General features: G+C 38.8%; 1 long non-coding RNA gene across 1 annotated transcript in view; it reads left to right on the top strand.

Moving 5' to 3' along the window:
* Positions 1–229: 229 nt before the first annotated feature.
* LOC128250916 (uncharacterized) overlaps positions 230–16,776 on the top strand; it is a 37,955-nt gene continuing 21,408 nt past the window's right edge. Inside the window, exon 1 of the long non-coding RNA XR_016238512.1 lies at positions 230–1,394. This is a non-coding gene — a long non-coding RNA (uncharacterized LOC128250916). The remainder of the gene's footprint in view (positions 1,395–16,776) is intronic.

The raw sequence follows: 16,776 nt of genomic DNA, 5'->3' as shown, positions 1-16,776 counted from the left end.
GAACTACGTTAAGGTTACACGTGTCTGTGGAGTGCTCAGCCACTTGCACGTTTAATTTCACGAGCAGGCTGTTCCGTTGATCGGATCAGCTGGAACCCTCGCCGTCGTAACCGACGGAGTGCCAACAAGTATATATATAAACATTGTAGAGTAAAAGTAAAATATAGAATGTTAAATAAAGCACCATGATCATTATGTGTGTGTGTGTGTGTGTGTGTCGGTGTAGTCTGTATGCACGTTTGTATTTATTTATTTATTTATTTATGTATGTATATACACCCAGTAGGTTTTCCGTGGAACAAACGGGCGAGAAATAGAAGCACAAAAATAGAAACATAAAAGTAAAATAAAATTCACTCGGCTGTAAAATTGTGCCTAGCACTAATGAAACAGAGGTGTGAGATGGATAATTGCAATCCATGAACTTTCTGCCTTTGAGTCACTTACAACGGACGCGTTCCAAAATGGAAAAAGAAACAAATGCCTCTTTGACCTTCATTGATATATCTAGTCAATATCTCGCTATTAATAACATATTCACGTCCGTTTGGCAAATTGTTCATATTCCCATGCGTACAATTTTTCAAGTTTCGAAGCAATATTAGTCTTAACCTCTTCTCAATTAATAAACTATTTTCATTGTAAATAATACTGCCATGATATCGGGTGGAGCAAAGTCAGAGAAATACACTGAATAAGGCAAATTTCCTTATTTAATGCCATAGCTATTCTTTGACTGACTTCATCAATATCGTGCGTTACCGTTTAATAGCAATTCTCCTTTGCAAGTTACCATTTATGGGCACTTTTCCTACAAAATTTTTCTACAATATTTCCGATCGACGACAATACGTTACGTCTCCGAATTAACTGATTCGTTTTGGCTTAACATTTCATAATAAATGACATCCTTCATAATCCATCGAATATAGATCAAAACTTTCTACAGAAGTAGCCCCGGCATCTGGGATGGATTCTCCTTTTTTTACTAAGTGCTAACCAAATTTAGCACTCAATAGAGAACACATTTTTCATCATTTGTGATCATTCTACCCAGGAAAGCTTAGGCAAAATGTCTAGTCTACAATGACAAGCAAAACTTTGATTAAACTGACAGATATTTTATGATTCGAACCTGATTCGAACTGCTTTGCTAAATCCTATGCAGTTTGCTTTGATTTTTTTTTTTTTTTTTTTCTCATTTACGATTTTCAGGTCACGCACGCCGACGAGAATGTACGAGAGAAAACGTTTCTTGAACGGACTAACCAAGCCGGTGTTGATCTCATTGAATACTTCAAGCCTCATTTCTGCACACCTTACTCCCGTAATTCTGGAAATTATCTTTAAATATATAAATTCCATGTCTTCAATTGGTACCAATTGCTTGCTTGGTAAGTCTTCCTTTCTTCCTATATATCTACTCACTCAATGTTAAACTACTTCATTTTCAGGAGGCTACAAAATCACATTTTCTTTCAGTCGCAGTTTAAGTCGGAAATATAGCTTTAAAACAACCTGAGCAGTTATTGTATATTTATTACATTATGTTATTAGACGAAGGCGTCGAGCTGGCAGAAACGCTATCACGTAGGACGAAATGCTTAGCAGTATTTCGTTTGACTTTACGTTCTGAATTCAAATTCCGCCGAGGTCGACTTCGCCTTTCATCCCTTTCGGGGTCGATAAATTAAGTACCAGTTGCGTACAGGAGTCTATCTAATCGACTTGCCCCCTCCCCAAAAAAATTTCTGCCCTTGTGCAATTTTACCTAAACTCGCAGCATTCACTAACTTAAACAAGGAGACCGTCCAGAAGATTCCGAAGTCGTCTGGAGGCCATGGTTGAAGCCAATGTCAATTTTATTGAATAAATTTACTCTTCAGTATTTCAAGATATCTTTATGTAATTTTGGTAAATATATCTGTTAAAATGAGACGTCAGTGTTATTTTGGTTTTTGCGTAATTTAGACGATAGTTTATTCACCGCATCCTATATGTATACATATCGTTGCTTTTATGTCAAACTGTCGTATGTCCAAATTTGGCCAAATGCGTGTTTTTCAATATTTATTTTTGCTTGCCATAGCCGGTTCTTTTGGTCAAATTATCGTATCTCCAGCTACTTCAGATACGAAGATATCAAAATGTGTAGTACAACGGAATGGTGAAACTATTCTTTCGTTTTCTGCAAAAGCAACGTTTTGGACTTACGACACTTTTGCATGATAGCAACCACACACACACACACACACACACACACACACACACACACACCCCTCTATCTTGCTACATAAATCTTTATAATGTTACATCCGTCTTCATTTCATTGACTCCCGTCTTTGTTATTCTCAATACTCAAGTTCTCAGTTTGTGGCTCAATCACATCAAATCTACCCTATCATTTACACAACAACATACATCATTTACACCATTTCATACTCAAACTCTCCCGTGGAGGCGCAATGGCCCAGTGGTTAGGGCAGCGGACTCGCGGTCATAGGATCGCGGTTTCGATTCCCAAACCGGGCGTTATGAGTGTTTATTGAGCAAAAACACCTAAAGCTCCACGAGGCTCCGGCAGGGGATGGTGGCGAACCCTGCTGTACTCTTTCACCATAACTTTCTCTCACTCTTTCTTCTTGTTTCTGTTGTGCCTGTAATTCAAAGGGTCAGCCTTGTCACACTGTGTCACGCTGAATATCCCCGAGAACTACGTTAAGGGTAAACGTGTCTGTGGAGTGCTCAGCCACTTGCACGTAAATTTCACGAGCATGCTGTTCCGTTGATCGGACCAACTGGAACCCTCGACGTCGTAAGCGACGGAGTGCCAACAACAACAACATCATTTACACCATTCCATACTCAAACTCTCCCAATCACACTCAGTTACACCGTATCTTACTTCACCTCCACTCACACTCTCTTTATGCACTTCTCACTGGTCTCCCAACATGTCATGTTCTCTCTCTCTTTCTCTCGCTCTTTCTTCCTTTTACTCCTAATTTTCTTTGACTCTTCTCTCTTTATCATATTACTCATTGACAAATACACATTTTCTCTCTATCTCTCGCCATCAGCTTTGCTCTCCGTCTGTCTTTTCTCCTTACACTCCAATTCCAGCTACTCTCTCTTGCCAAATCCCTTGCTCTCCATCCGTATTCTCTCCTCAGAATCTCACTCTCAGACACTCACCCTCACTAATATATTTTGCTCTCCTCTTGGATGCCCCCCCACACCTGAATCACTCAAACACACACACACACACACACACTCTCTCTCCTTTTCTCTTTTCTCTCTGTCTGTCTCTCTCTTTTTCTCACTCTCTCTCTCCCTCCCTCTCTCGTTCCATCATTGTTTCTCTTTTTTTCTCACACGCAAGCTCTCTCTGTCTCATCCATGACATTATTCTACTCAATAGGCCTTCACTCACCCACTCTCTCTCTCTCTCTCTCTCTCTCTCTCTCTCAAATTCTGCCCCTGTCTCGCTCCCCCTCTTTGTCTCTCCATCTCCCCCTCTCTCTCTCTCAAATTCTGCCCCTGTCTCGCTCTCCCTCTTTGTCTCTCCATCTCCCCCTCTCTCTCTCTCAAATTCTGCCCTTGTCTCGCTCCTCCTCTTTGTCTCTCCATCTCCCCCTCTCTCTATCTCTCTCTCAAATTCTGCCCCTGTCTCGCTCCCCCTCTTTGTCTCTCCATCTCCCCCTCTCTCTGTCTTTCTCTCTCTCTCTCTCCCTCCCTTTAATATCATTATCCTCGCCCTTCTTCCTAGTTCTACACTTACAGATATTCGGTTTTGCCAAATCCCTTCTCATTCGCTATTATTCTCTCCTCAGAACATCACTCACTCTCAAACGCCGTCTTTTGCTCTCCTTCTGCATTCTCTCCCTACAGCTGAGTTGCTCGCAAAGACGGTAGTAAGTTAGATGAAGACGGAAATAACATTACAGATATACATATAACAAGAGTGAGGGATTGATAGTGAAATACAGAGAGAGAGACGTGCGCTCTCTCTCTCTCTCTCTCTCTCTCATGAATATTGTTGATCTCCTTCTCTCACTCATAAACTCTCTCTCTATCTCACCATCGCCTAATTCTCCTCCAGCGTCTCAGAAGCATTTCACTGACTACCTCTCTCTCTATCCTCTCTTTCACCAAGATCATTCCTCTCCTTCTCTCACTCATAAACTCTCTCTCTATCTCACCTTCGCCTAATTCTCCTCCAGCGTCTCAGAAGCATTTCACTGACTACCTCTCTCTATCCTCTCTCTTTCACCAAGATCATTCCTACCCTTCTCTCAGTCATAAACTCTCTCTCTATCTCACCATCGCCTAATTCTACACCAATCTCACAGAAGCATTTTACTCACTGCCTCTCTCTATCTATCTATCTATCTCTCCCTCCCTCTCTCTCACTCTCCTTCAAAACACCACCAGCCTTTCCTTTCTATTGCTCTAATCTCTCCCTAGCACCCCCACTCGTTCACAGACACTCCCACCACCCCATCCAATCGCTCTTTTTCTCCATTCCTTTCCCATTTTACGTTCTCAATCTGCCTCTTAATGCTTGTGTCCGTGTTTAGAACCAGTTCTATACCTTCATATATTGTCTTTGAAGTTGATACGTTTAATAGCAGTTCAGCACGTGTCCTCTTCTTTTATAAGCTGTCCATATGCGTAGCCTGCATACACGTGTGAGCATGTATATATATTTGTTTGTGTGTGTTTATGTATATTTTATGCAAGTATGTATATATGTGTACGCGTATATTTGTATGTATACCTATATATCAACATAGCTCTCTCTCTATATGTATATATATATAAGTATATTTCTTTCTATATATGCATATATATATAAGAATATGTATATGTATATATGTATACATACACATGTACATACATATATATATACATATATATATATATGTGTGTGTGTGTATACATGTATATGCTGTGTATTAGAATGCGAATGTCAAATATATATGTGTATGTATTTATGTATACGTGTATATATATATATATATCTATATATACTCTCACACACATGTATATATATATATATATATATGTGTATGTATTTATGTATACGTGTATATATATATATATATATATATATATATATATATTCTCACAGACATGTGTATATATATAATGATATATATGTGTGCATCTATGTGCCTCTGTGTGTGTGTGTGTTTTTGAACATATGCGTACAAGAGGCGTATATAGAGAGGAAGGCTCATATATTTTATTATTTGGCACATAAATTGTGAAAAAGGTGCCGCGGACCAATATAACACAGAGCAGGCTGGCAGGGAGGGGATGGTATCATGGCGGGGGGGGGGGTGCAGGAGGCATAGTATGTTATGTTGTAATATAAGGTATGGTGCAATGCAGTGGAGGTGGGTGGCTGGCTGGCCGGCCGAAAGTTGGCTATGGCGTGGTATGGTCTACCGTATTCTTACATAGAAGTCTGAATTCTGTCGAAAGCGTGCTGTGGTCTGCTGTGCTGTTGGTGCGATGTTTTGATGTCAGCGTGGTGCTGGTTGTGGTACGCGCGGGCATGTGTGTGTGTGTGTGTGTGTGTGTGTGTGTGTGGTGGTTTGAGGGGATTTATTACTCGAGTGATGTTTGTGTGGGTATGATTTCGAGATACGGATGTGTTGCATTGCAGCAGTTATGCAGTTATAGTCCTCTCTGTGTTATTGCATTTGCGAGTTTGATGCATATATATATACATATATATATATATATATATATATGTATATATATATATATGTATATGTACACACATAAGTGTGTGTGTGTGTATATGTACACACATAAGTGTGTGTGTGTGTATATATACACACATAAGTGTGTGTGTGTGTATATATACACACATAAGTGTGTGTGTGTATATATACACACATAAGTGTGTGTGTGTATATATACACACATAAGTGTGTGTGTGTGTATATATACACACATAAGTGTGTGTGTGTGTATATATACACACATAAGTGTGTGTGTGTGTATATATACACACATAAGTGTGTGTGTGTGTATATATACACACATAAGTGTGTGTGTGTGTATATATACACACATAAGTGTGTGTGTGTGTATATATACACACATAAGTGTGAGTGTGTGTATATATACACACATAAGTGTGTGTGTGTGTGTGTGTATATATACACACATAAGTGTGTGTGTGTGTGTGTGTGTGTATATATACACACACATGTGTGTGTATGTATGTATATGTATATATATATATGCTTATATAGACATATATATTCGCATATCTATGTATCTATCTGTATATGTATATATATGCATATATATATATATGTTGTTGTACTTGGGGATGGTCATATTGCCAGTTTAGCCAATCTTGCAAAACAAATATACACAAACACACACACACACACACGCATATCTATGTATCTATTTGTAAATCTCTCTCTCTCTCTCTCTCTCTCTCTCTCTCTCTCTCTCTCTCTCTCTCTCTCTCTCTCTCTCTCTCTCTCTACACACACACGTACATACGTTATATGTATCTTTTCTTTTCTCTCTCACTTGGTTCAGACACTGGACTGTGACCATTCTAGAAGTGACCGCCTTGATGGGTTTTAGCCGAACAGATCAAGCTAAGCACTTGTTTATTTCGTCTGATACTTATTGCTTAATTCTGTTTAGACGAAATGCCTAGTTATTGAGACGTAAACAACCGAACACTGGTTTTCAGGCAGTTACGTGGGGGGGGGGGATACAAGCATACACACGCACCCACACACGTCTCCGAAATTTACTTGCAAAGCATTGATCGGTCCGGGATTATAGCAGAAAACACTTGCCCAACGAGTCGCCGAGTGGAATTGAACCTAAAGCTACGTGGCTGCAAAGCGAGCTACTTAGTCTCACAGCTATACCTGCACCTATTTATGTTGTGTGGGGGGTGGAGTGAGTGTTGTACTCCGTCAGTTACTACGTCGAGGGTTCTTTCTAATCGATTCGATCAACGATACAGCTTGTTCGTAAAATTAACGTGCAAGTGGCTGAGTACTGCACAGACGTATTCAGTGTGTCACAGAGTGTGACAAGGCTGGCCGTTTTAATTACAGGTACAGCTCATTTTTTTTCAGCTGAGTGAATTGGATCAACGTGAAATAACGAGTCTGTGGAGTGCTCAGCCACTTGCAGGCTGTTCCGTTGATCGGACCAACTGGAACCCTCGACGTCGTAAGTGACGGAGTGCCAACAACTTCAACCATGCGGCTCTGGGTTCAGTTCCAATGCGTGACACGTTGGGCAAGTGTCTTCTACGATAGTGACTAAAACAAGTTTTAAAACGGATAGAGGTTACTCAGAATGGCGTCTGAATGAAGTCGTTTCTTTGGCTAACCTGGGCTTTTTGTATACATGTCATTCAGGAGACTTTTATACTAAGGTAGATAACTGGTTTGAAATAATGGCTGTCGGTAGAAATCGCTCCTCAACACTCTTCATTCTCTCTCTCAGTTAGAGAGTGAGAGAGAGAGTGAGTGAAAGTGAGAGAGACGTGTTTAGGTGTCTTTATGTTTGTGTTTATACCGCCACCATCACTTGGCAGCCAGTGCTGTTTTTTTTTTAATGCTGAACGCCCTCGTAACCTATCGGTTCAGAAAAAGCGACCGATACATTAAGTACGACACTCTGTCCTTCACGGTGTGCTCCAGTCCAATGAGTGAAAGAAGTAAAAGATATTGTAAAAGAAACATTTCTTATGTTCAACGTGTTGGCAGGAACATGGGATAGTTTAAAGCTTGACGTTACTCAAAAATACAATGGCTACCACGAATATTATGCAGTTTTGCCTTTACAGTGATACTTCAATTTATCGTCGGATGTTTTCTACTCTATGCTTCAGATACCGTATTGATTTGCCTCATCCGAAAAAGAAAGAAGGAAATACGATAGTCACAAACATGAAAATAGTAAATTTTCTAGATAAAACATTTGATCTAAACACAGGCAAATACCAACATTACAAGAAAAAAAACAGCTATAAAAACACACAGAATAAGGAGTCTAACCACTCTCCCATAATTATAAAATATATCACAGGTAATATCAATAGACGAATATTTAATCTATCACATAAGAAAACATTTAATAAAGCTGCCCCATACTTAACAGCGGTTTCAGTGAGTGAATTTATAGAACAAGCCACCAAAAGTACTAAAACACAGAACAAGAAAATGTAAGAAATAATACAGGGGAAAACGTCTGCCAAAATAACAAAGCAATTCTTTTCATGAATACGCACTTCCCCACTTCACATAGCTATCATAAAATATTAAATAAAAATTCTCTTAAAGTCGGCTACAGTTATTTGGACAGCATAGAACCACAACTCATGAACCATTATCAAAAACCCCAGAAGCACTTTACAACCAACTCATCGTGAATACTGGTGTAGAAATATAAACAGCTTCACCTTTCACAGAAAAATACTGTGAACGTACTACAATATAAATCTAGCGTAAACTTGAAGATTGTACGGAAACCACACATACAGGATGAACTGAAAGGAACCTCAAGTCTCAGTGTACACAGAATATTAATTCATTCAAGTATAGTGTATTTCGTTTTCTAGCTATCTATCTATCTGTCTGTCTGTCTATCTATCTATTAATCAATCTATCTATCTTCGTAACTAAGCATAATTAAGGGATCAGCAACAGTTGCTTCACCACATACCGAAGTTCAGAAATAGCAGCTGAAGTGCTAAAACTCCAACAGATAGCAGTACTGCTTAATTATGTTTATATATTTACAAGAACTTTTAAATAATTCCTTCACCGATAATGGTGTTTACATACCGAAGTGCTTGGTAAAAACTATTAATTCATTAATAAATTAATATTCCTTTACCCTTTTATTTGTAATATCTTCGTAACTAGTTAGGTTTTTAATTAGGTCTTCCTCTCTCTATCTTTTCTTCTTTAAATTACTTTCTCACGCTTTCTCTATCCCTATCTCTCACTGTTTCTTTATCTCCCTCACTCACTTTATTTATATATATATATATATATATATATATATATATATATATATATACATGTATATATACGCGCGTGAGCGTATACTTGCGTGTCTGTGTCTGTACACATTCGTAAATATATAGTTAGGGCGCGCGGCCTCGTGGGTACAGTGTTACTCCCGTGAAAGACCGGATAGTAGGTTGTGTTCTTGTACAAGACACTCTTTTTCACGCTATATATGTATGTATATATGTATATATATATGTATATATGTATATATATATATATATATATATATATTACGACCGACTTCTTTCACTATCCGCCTCCCAAATTTGGTCACTCCGAGGCTATAGTAGGAGACATTTGCCCAAGGTACCACGCAATGAGACTACCCGGAACCATATGGTTGGGAACCAGGCTTCATACCACATACGTCGACTTACACGGGAGAGTCCATCATATATATATGTATATATATATATATATATATATATATATATATATATGCATTTTCAGTCTTCTTCTCACAACGCTTCGGGCTGTCTGAAGCAACAGAAAAACACGCTCACACAAGATGCCGCAGCTTTGGACTGAACCTAAGATCAAATAGTTGGAATGCAAGCTTCTTAGCCACACAGCTACGCCTGAGCCGGCGTCTTTTGCTCATATGTCTGTTTGATCAAGGTTGACTTAGGGTTAAATAACAATAACAACAAGACCAGCCATGTAATTTGCATTCGATTGTTTTATGCCCCGATCAAAGAAATATCAATTACATTATTAGTTAATCATATTTAGGTTTTCTCTGGAACACAGGCACATACTGAGTGATCATTAGTGTGTAATTAGTTTATAGGATTGTTAATTATAAGTACAAATACAAAAACGCACAAACTCGCACAAATACAAACATGTGTATATCTAAATAACATCAAAGATATACAAATATGTATAAATAAGCATATATATAACCATATACAACACACACGCACACACACACATACACACACACATACACACACACATACACACACACATACACACACACATATATGCATAAATGTGTCTACTTGTATACACATACACACTCATACACACACGCATATGTACGTATATATTATATATATATATATATATATATATATATATATATATATAAGACATATATGTATTGCATATTTACAGACACATGTACATGTTTATGCATAAACATACAGATATAACTTGATATATGTATATATATATATGTGTATATACATATAGCTATATATGTGTGTGTGTGTGTGTGTGTGTGTGTGTATGTATGTAGATATGTACGTGTGTATATGTATGTATATATATGTATATATGTATATGTGTGTAATATATAAATATACATATATATATACATAGAGAGAAAAAGATAAGGAGAAGAAATATATATATATTTATACAAACACAACGGTATGTATGTATGTATGTGTGTGTGTGTCTATCTATGCATGAGTATGTACTCTAACAAAGATGCCCAAGTGGACCCAAGAGTATATTTACACTTAGTTAATGTGAGGTTGGTTTTAACTATTAGTTAATTTTCTTTGTTTTGTTTGGCTTTTTTTCCCTCATTGCTCACTTGTAGTTTTATATTTCTTTTCTGCAGCCATTTTCTTGTCTTTATTTATTTTCTATAATTTCGTTCTTGATATTTTTTAGCTTTGATATTCGTTTTTATGCATCTGTAGTTTTCCAGCGGTCTTGAATTCTATTTGTATTTCTTGTTTATTTTATTTTCATATTTGTTTTTTATTGTTGTTGCTGTTGTTCGTGTTCGTGACAATTTTGATGATGGTCACTGTACTGAGGTGTTTTAACGATGGCGTTGGTGATGGTGAGGAGGCTGATGCTACGCTCCATGAGAATAATATTGATAATGGAGGACACGATGATGATGATTGCTGCGGTGGTGGTTGTGATGAAGATGATGATGATAAAGGACACGGTGATGATGTTGGTTACGATGGTAATGTTAGTGGTGGAGATGATAATGATGATGATGACCACATCGACGTCGTTGGCGACGACGAAGATTTTAACGATGAGGATGAAGGTTTTGATGATGACGAAGATGTGCACCATCATCACCGTCATCATCATTATATCCTCATCTATCTGTTCGTCTATACGTTCGTTGTACACATATTCTTTGCAAGCTCTGCATCACGTCTATATGATGTACATTTTCTGTTTAGTTCGCCATAACTTTTGTTTGTTGGCACTCCGTCGCTTACGACGTCGAGGTTTCCAGTTGATCCGATCAATGGAAGAAGCCTGCTCGTGAAATTAACGTGCAAGTGGCTGAGCACTCCACAGACACGTGTACCCTTAACGTAGTTCTCGGGGATATTCAGCGTGACACAGTGTGTGACAAGGCTGACCCTTTGAATTACAGGCACAGCAGAAACAGGAAGTAAGAGTGAGAGAAAGTTGTGGTGAAAGAGTACAACAGGGTTCGCCACCATCACCTGACGGAGCCCCGTGGAGCTTTAGGCGTTTTCGCTCAATAAACACTCACAATGCCTGGTCTGGGAATGGAAACCGCGATCCTATGACCGCGAGTCCGCTGCCCTAACCACTGGGCCATTGCACCTCCACTCGCCATAACTAGAAGCAGAGGAAAATATGAACATAAATATCAGTTGTTATGCTAAAGTATATGTTGTGTCGACGCCCCCAGACGATGAAGTAGGCTAGCCCAATACGTAGATGTAGAGAGAGAAGTCTAGACGTCGAGGACTTGTTGGTGGAGTTCGAACACCTACCACCAGTAGTTGAGCTAAAAGACTTGGAGCCTTTCATGAGGTATTAAAAAGAAGAAAAAATAAAACAGTAAGTAAAATTGTTTTGTTGATAAGAAAAGGAAAAGCAAAGAAAAAAAGGAACAAAAAAGAGAAAAAATAACGTAAAAGTATTTAATGGAAAAAAAGAGAGAAAAAGAAAGATGATTAAGAAAAAAAAAGAACTAATGAAAAATTGAACGATTGTAAATAGTGTATATAAACGTTCAAATGGTACTGCATGGGAGTGGGGCGCATGCAGCCATTTCATTTCTTCATTTTTATATAACATCTCATTCTCATTCGTTTTATGCTTTTTGTCCTCATTGTAGTCTTGTGTCAGTCTTTGTAGTGTACCCTCCGTGTTGTGGCAGTAGTGCCAAATAAAGAAATAGGAGTTGAGTAGAGGTTTTTCTGTTAATAACGGAGTTTTTTTATCGTAGGTCAGTGTGTTAAATATTTGTTTCTTAATTATCACTGTTCGAATTGTTGGAATTGTTGTTTTATTTTTTCTCTTCTCATTGGTGGGGGAGGGGATGGAGAAAACGCCAGTGGGTGGCCACAGTTATGCGGCCGCAACTGGAAAAGGAATAGAAGAGGAAACTTTGGAAATAACTGAAATTAAGGTAGAACCAAAGAAAATGAAGGAATGTGAGAGGTTGCTGGAGAAAGTAGGAGATACGTTATTGAAGTTATCGCCGCCTGCAGAACTGACAAGCAACGTAACAAAAAGAACAATGGTATTCAAGACAATGAAAATTGCAACGAGAAAGATTGAGATTGCGACAGTGGAGGACATTGAGGAATGTTTAAAAGGTATAAAAAATCTAACATTTATAATAAGAGGAAGGAAGTATGCCACCGTGGAGGTACGCTTTGCGACAGAGGAAGAAGCAATTAAACACTCGACGGAGGCAATAAGATCGGAGGAGTGGGTGCTTTTGCCTTCATACTGTGGTAAACGTGTGACCTGAGTACGAATAGGAAAAGCACACTCAGAACTAAAAGAAACCTGGCTGATGACAGCCATAATGTTCTACATGAAGGATGAGGCCAAAATATTGAAGGTCACAAGGACACAAAGAGTTAATTACAGGGGATACGAGATTGAGCTCACTATCCAGGCAACAATAGAAGGCTTAAATCGAATTGTTGAGGAGATTGTGCTGCCTGACGACTTGAGAGTGATAGTGGAGGACAGGCCACCTATATGTTTTGCATGTGTGAAGAAAAGCCACATGAAGGCGAGGTTCCCACAGAGAGAACAGACGGAGAAGCGGGAGAGTGCGAACCAGGTAGTACAGGTGGAGACGGAAGAAGAAACAGCGGAGGAGGGATTCACGGTGGTGGAAAGAAAAAGTGGAAGAGCGAGCCCGCCGCCAGAGAACCAGAAAAAGAAGAAGGAAGAGGTGGAAATGAAAGCCGCGGCCAGAAGGAAGGCAGACAAAAGGGTGGTGGAGAAAGAAAGTGGAAAAGTAATTGGAAAAGTGTGCGAGAAGGAGTTACAGAAGGAGGAAACAGTGTTAAAGACGCCGGTTATCCCAGCGAAGGAAAAAGATTCAGGAGTGCAACTGTACGAGGGTGAAATGGAGAGATTGTTCAGAGTTGAAAAGGAAAAGGTACCAGAAGTGGAAGAAGACAAGAGAAAAGCAAGAGGAAAAAATAAATGGAATTTCGTAACATATGCCAAAAGCAAAGAGACAGAAAGAAACATTTTTAAATTCAAGCATACCATTAGAGTAAGGTTACCCACGGGTATATATTCCGAAAACGTGAAGGCCATTGTGGTCGACAAAGACACATACAAGAGATTGAAAGACATGTGAGGAGACGGGATTGACCCCGCCCGGAGTGTTGGTGGAGTTCGAACACCTGCCACCAGTAATTGAGCTAAAAGACTTGGAGCCTTTCATGAGGTATTAAAAAGAAAAGAAACAGTAAGTAAAATTGTTTTGTTGAGAAAAAAAGTAAAAGTGTTTCATGGAAAAAAGAGAGAAAATAAAATGATGATTAAGAAAAAAACGATGCAAAATTGAACGATTGTAAATAGTGTATATAAACGTTCAAATGGTACTGCATGAGAGTGGGGCGCATGCAGCCATTTCATTTCTTCATTTCATTTCTTCCCTACAGAGAATCGAACTCCGTAACTGTTTTCTCAATTATTCTCCTGCTTCCGAGATTTCTTTAATTTCTGAGATTATTTCAACTCACTCGGCGCTTCAACGTTTGTTCATTCGTAAAATATTTATGTCTTTGTCTAGAGTAAAGCTATTCCTGACAGTTTTAACCATTCGCAGCACACCAATCGCTTGATATTATTATGTACCTTTACCCTAAGATAAATAAAGGCATTCATAACATTTTTGTACAACGTCTAAAACTAGTGGAAGGTCAGAAAAGATGAAAACGACCCACAGGTTATTTGAAACAACATATCATCGATATGATGGTTTACTCTTTGTCCGAGGCTTCACCGTGGGATTCGTGGATTGGATTAGTTAAAACAGGTACGAAGCGTACTGGATGGCTGGTATGATAGTGAGTTTGATCCCGATGCGTGGAAGTTTGAGCAAGTGTTTTTGCCATAGTCTCAGGTTGACCAGATGGCAAATGAAAGTTCTATGGAAAGCCGTCGAATGGATTGTAGTTGTATTTCAAATGGTCAATCGTGTCTCACACTACGACAGTAATTTTATTGTCTGTGATTTATATCAAGGGTACACGGGTCTGCGGAATATTCAGCAAGTATACTATAATTCAAGAAGAAAGTCGGAATACTAAGGATTCAAACTGGCAGCTATCCATTTGATGCTTTTTGTAGGTGAAACTAAATTTTTTAAAGATTAAAACACTTAAGATACAAGAACAAACATATTTAGATATGAAGTAAAAATATATACATATATATATTCTAGGATTTTAGTAGTTACAGTAATTTTACGTTAACCCCGGATGTTCTGTCGAGAAATCAAAAGCTACATGGAAAAAGCCATATAAAAAAAAAAGCTACATAAAAAAGCTCCTTGGTTTACAGATGAGGGAAAGCAAATTTGCTCATTGTTTATGAGTTGGGAGGCAGTTGTTAAGTGAGATGAAGATTAAAGAGTCAACGAAAGAACGTCAATGCGGTTGCTAGGTTAGATTCAAATAGCAACTGAACCTCCTTCAAATAATCCACGCTATTCTCCTGAAAAGGGGATTAACTGGACGACAAAGCAAACCTGAATATAGGCGCAGGAGTAGCTGTGTGATAAAACGTTTGCTTCCCAACCACATAGTCCTGGGTTCAGTCCCATTTTGTGGCACCGTGGTTAAGTGTTTTCTACGACAGCCTCGGGCTATAGTATACACAGATATGTACGTATGTATGTATGTATGTATGTATTTAATCATTTAAATTCTTCCTCTGAAGAAGGAGGTGGTTTCTAACAAACATTCAAGGCTCCATTGTCAGAAAGTAGATAACGAAAACAATGTCACATTTTAAACCTGGAAAAAGTCTTGCATAGTTTAACTGTGTGTGTATCGAGTAACTTTACATGAAGGAGTGAATCGTATAATTTCCTGTTAGCCAGACCTCCTCATGATCCCAAACAAAAAGTGGCATAAAACGACTTGCTTTGAAATTAATCTTTGAAATTTACCAAGATTTCCTGACAGAAGGGATCGATATGGGAATCATCGCTTATTCTGTTTCGCTGTTGTTAGTGTTGTTATAATAACAAGTATTTCAGCGTTAATTTTGTATAAAACTAGAATCTGCAAGTTATTCTTTTATTTCGTTTCAGCTTGTAGAATGTGATTTAGTGAGATTAAGCTGTTCTTTATAACATAGGTAGAGATCGCACAGAAACGCCCTCGATGGTTGCTGTCTTATCACAAGCTGTAAAGCATGGCACTGTACGGTTGTATAGTAGCTGAGCTATTCAAAGAATTAGGAATAACTATGTATATTGAGTTACGCAGAAATCTTGACAAAGGATTTGGTCTAGGCTTGGCTGTGTGGTAAACGGTTTGTTTCCCAATCACATTGTTGTGTGTTCAGTCCTATTGCGTGGCACCTTTGGAAAATAGGCGCAGAAGTGGCTGTCTGGTAAGAACATTGCCTCCAAACCACATGGTTCCGGGTTCAGTCCCACTGCGTGGCACCTTCGGCAAGTGTCTTCTACTATAGCCTCGGGCCGACCAAAGCCTTGTGAGTGGCTTTGGTAGACGGAAACTGACAGAAGCCCGTCGTATAAATATAATTAAGTATATATATATATATATATATATATATATATGTATATATCCTGAGAACACCTTTGGTCATGATTGACCATGGGATTGCACCTAGAAAGTTACCTTCCCAGTCACAAGTCCGGGCAAGGTTGCTTATGGAAGACGGTAGCCCATGCATACCGGCCCCCCTCTCTACGCCACAAATGTTATCCAAGGGAAAGGCAAAGGGGCCGATACACCTTGCCACCTGTGACGTCGCAACCCATTTCTACAGTTGAGTGAACTGGAGCAACGTGAAAGGAAGTGTTTTGCTAAAGAACACAACACACAGCCCGGACCGGGATTCGAACTCACAACCTCATGGACGTAAGCCCGGTGCTCTAATCACTGAGCCATGTGCCTTCGCTCGCACGCACGCACGCACGCACGCACGCACGCACGCACGCACGCGCGCGCGCACAAATATAACTGAACGCATGTATGTATATAAGTATACATACATATATATACACACACCTGTGCAAATAAATAAATAAATTTATGTGTGCGTGTTACCTACATACATATATGTGTGTGTGTGTATATATATATATATATATATATGTAAACTCTTGTACATATATATGTATGTCTGTTTGCAGGTATGTATGTATTTATTTAATGGTGGTATGATTTATGTGTTTTAGTACCAGGCCCATGGTTGTGTCTCAGTGCATTTTTATGGG

The sequence above is a fragment of the Octopus bimaculoides genome, chromosome 26, assembly GCF_046866305.1.
Source record: "Octopus bimaculoides isolate indiv1 chromosome 26, ASM4686630v1, whole genome shotgun sequence".
Classification (NCBI taxonomy): Eukaryota; Metazoa; Mollusca; class Cephalopoda; order Octopoda; family Octopodidae; genus Octopus; species Octopus bimaculoides.
Note: the sequence above shows the minus strand (reverse complement) of the source record. Positions and strands in the feature narration are given on the sequence as shown.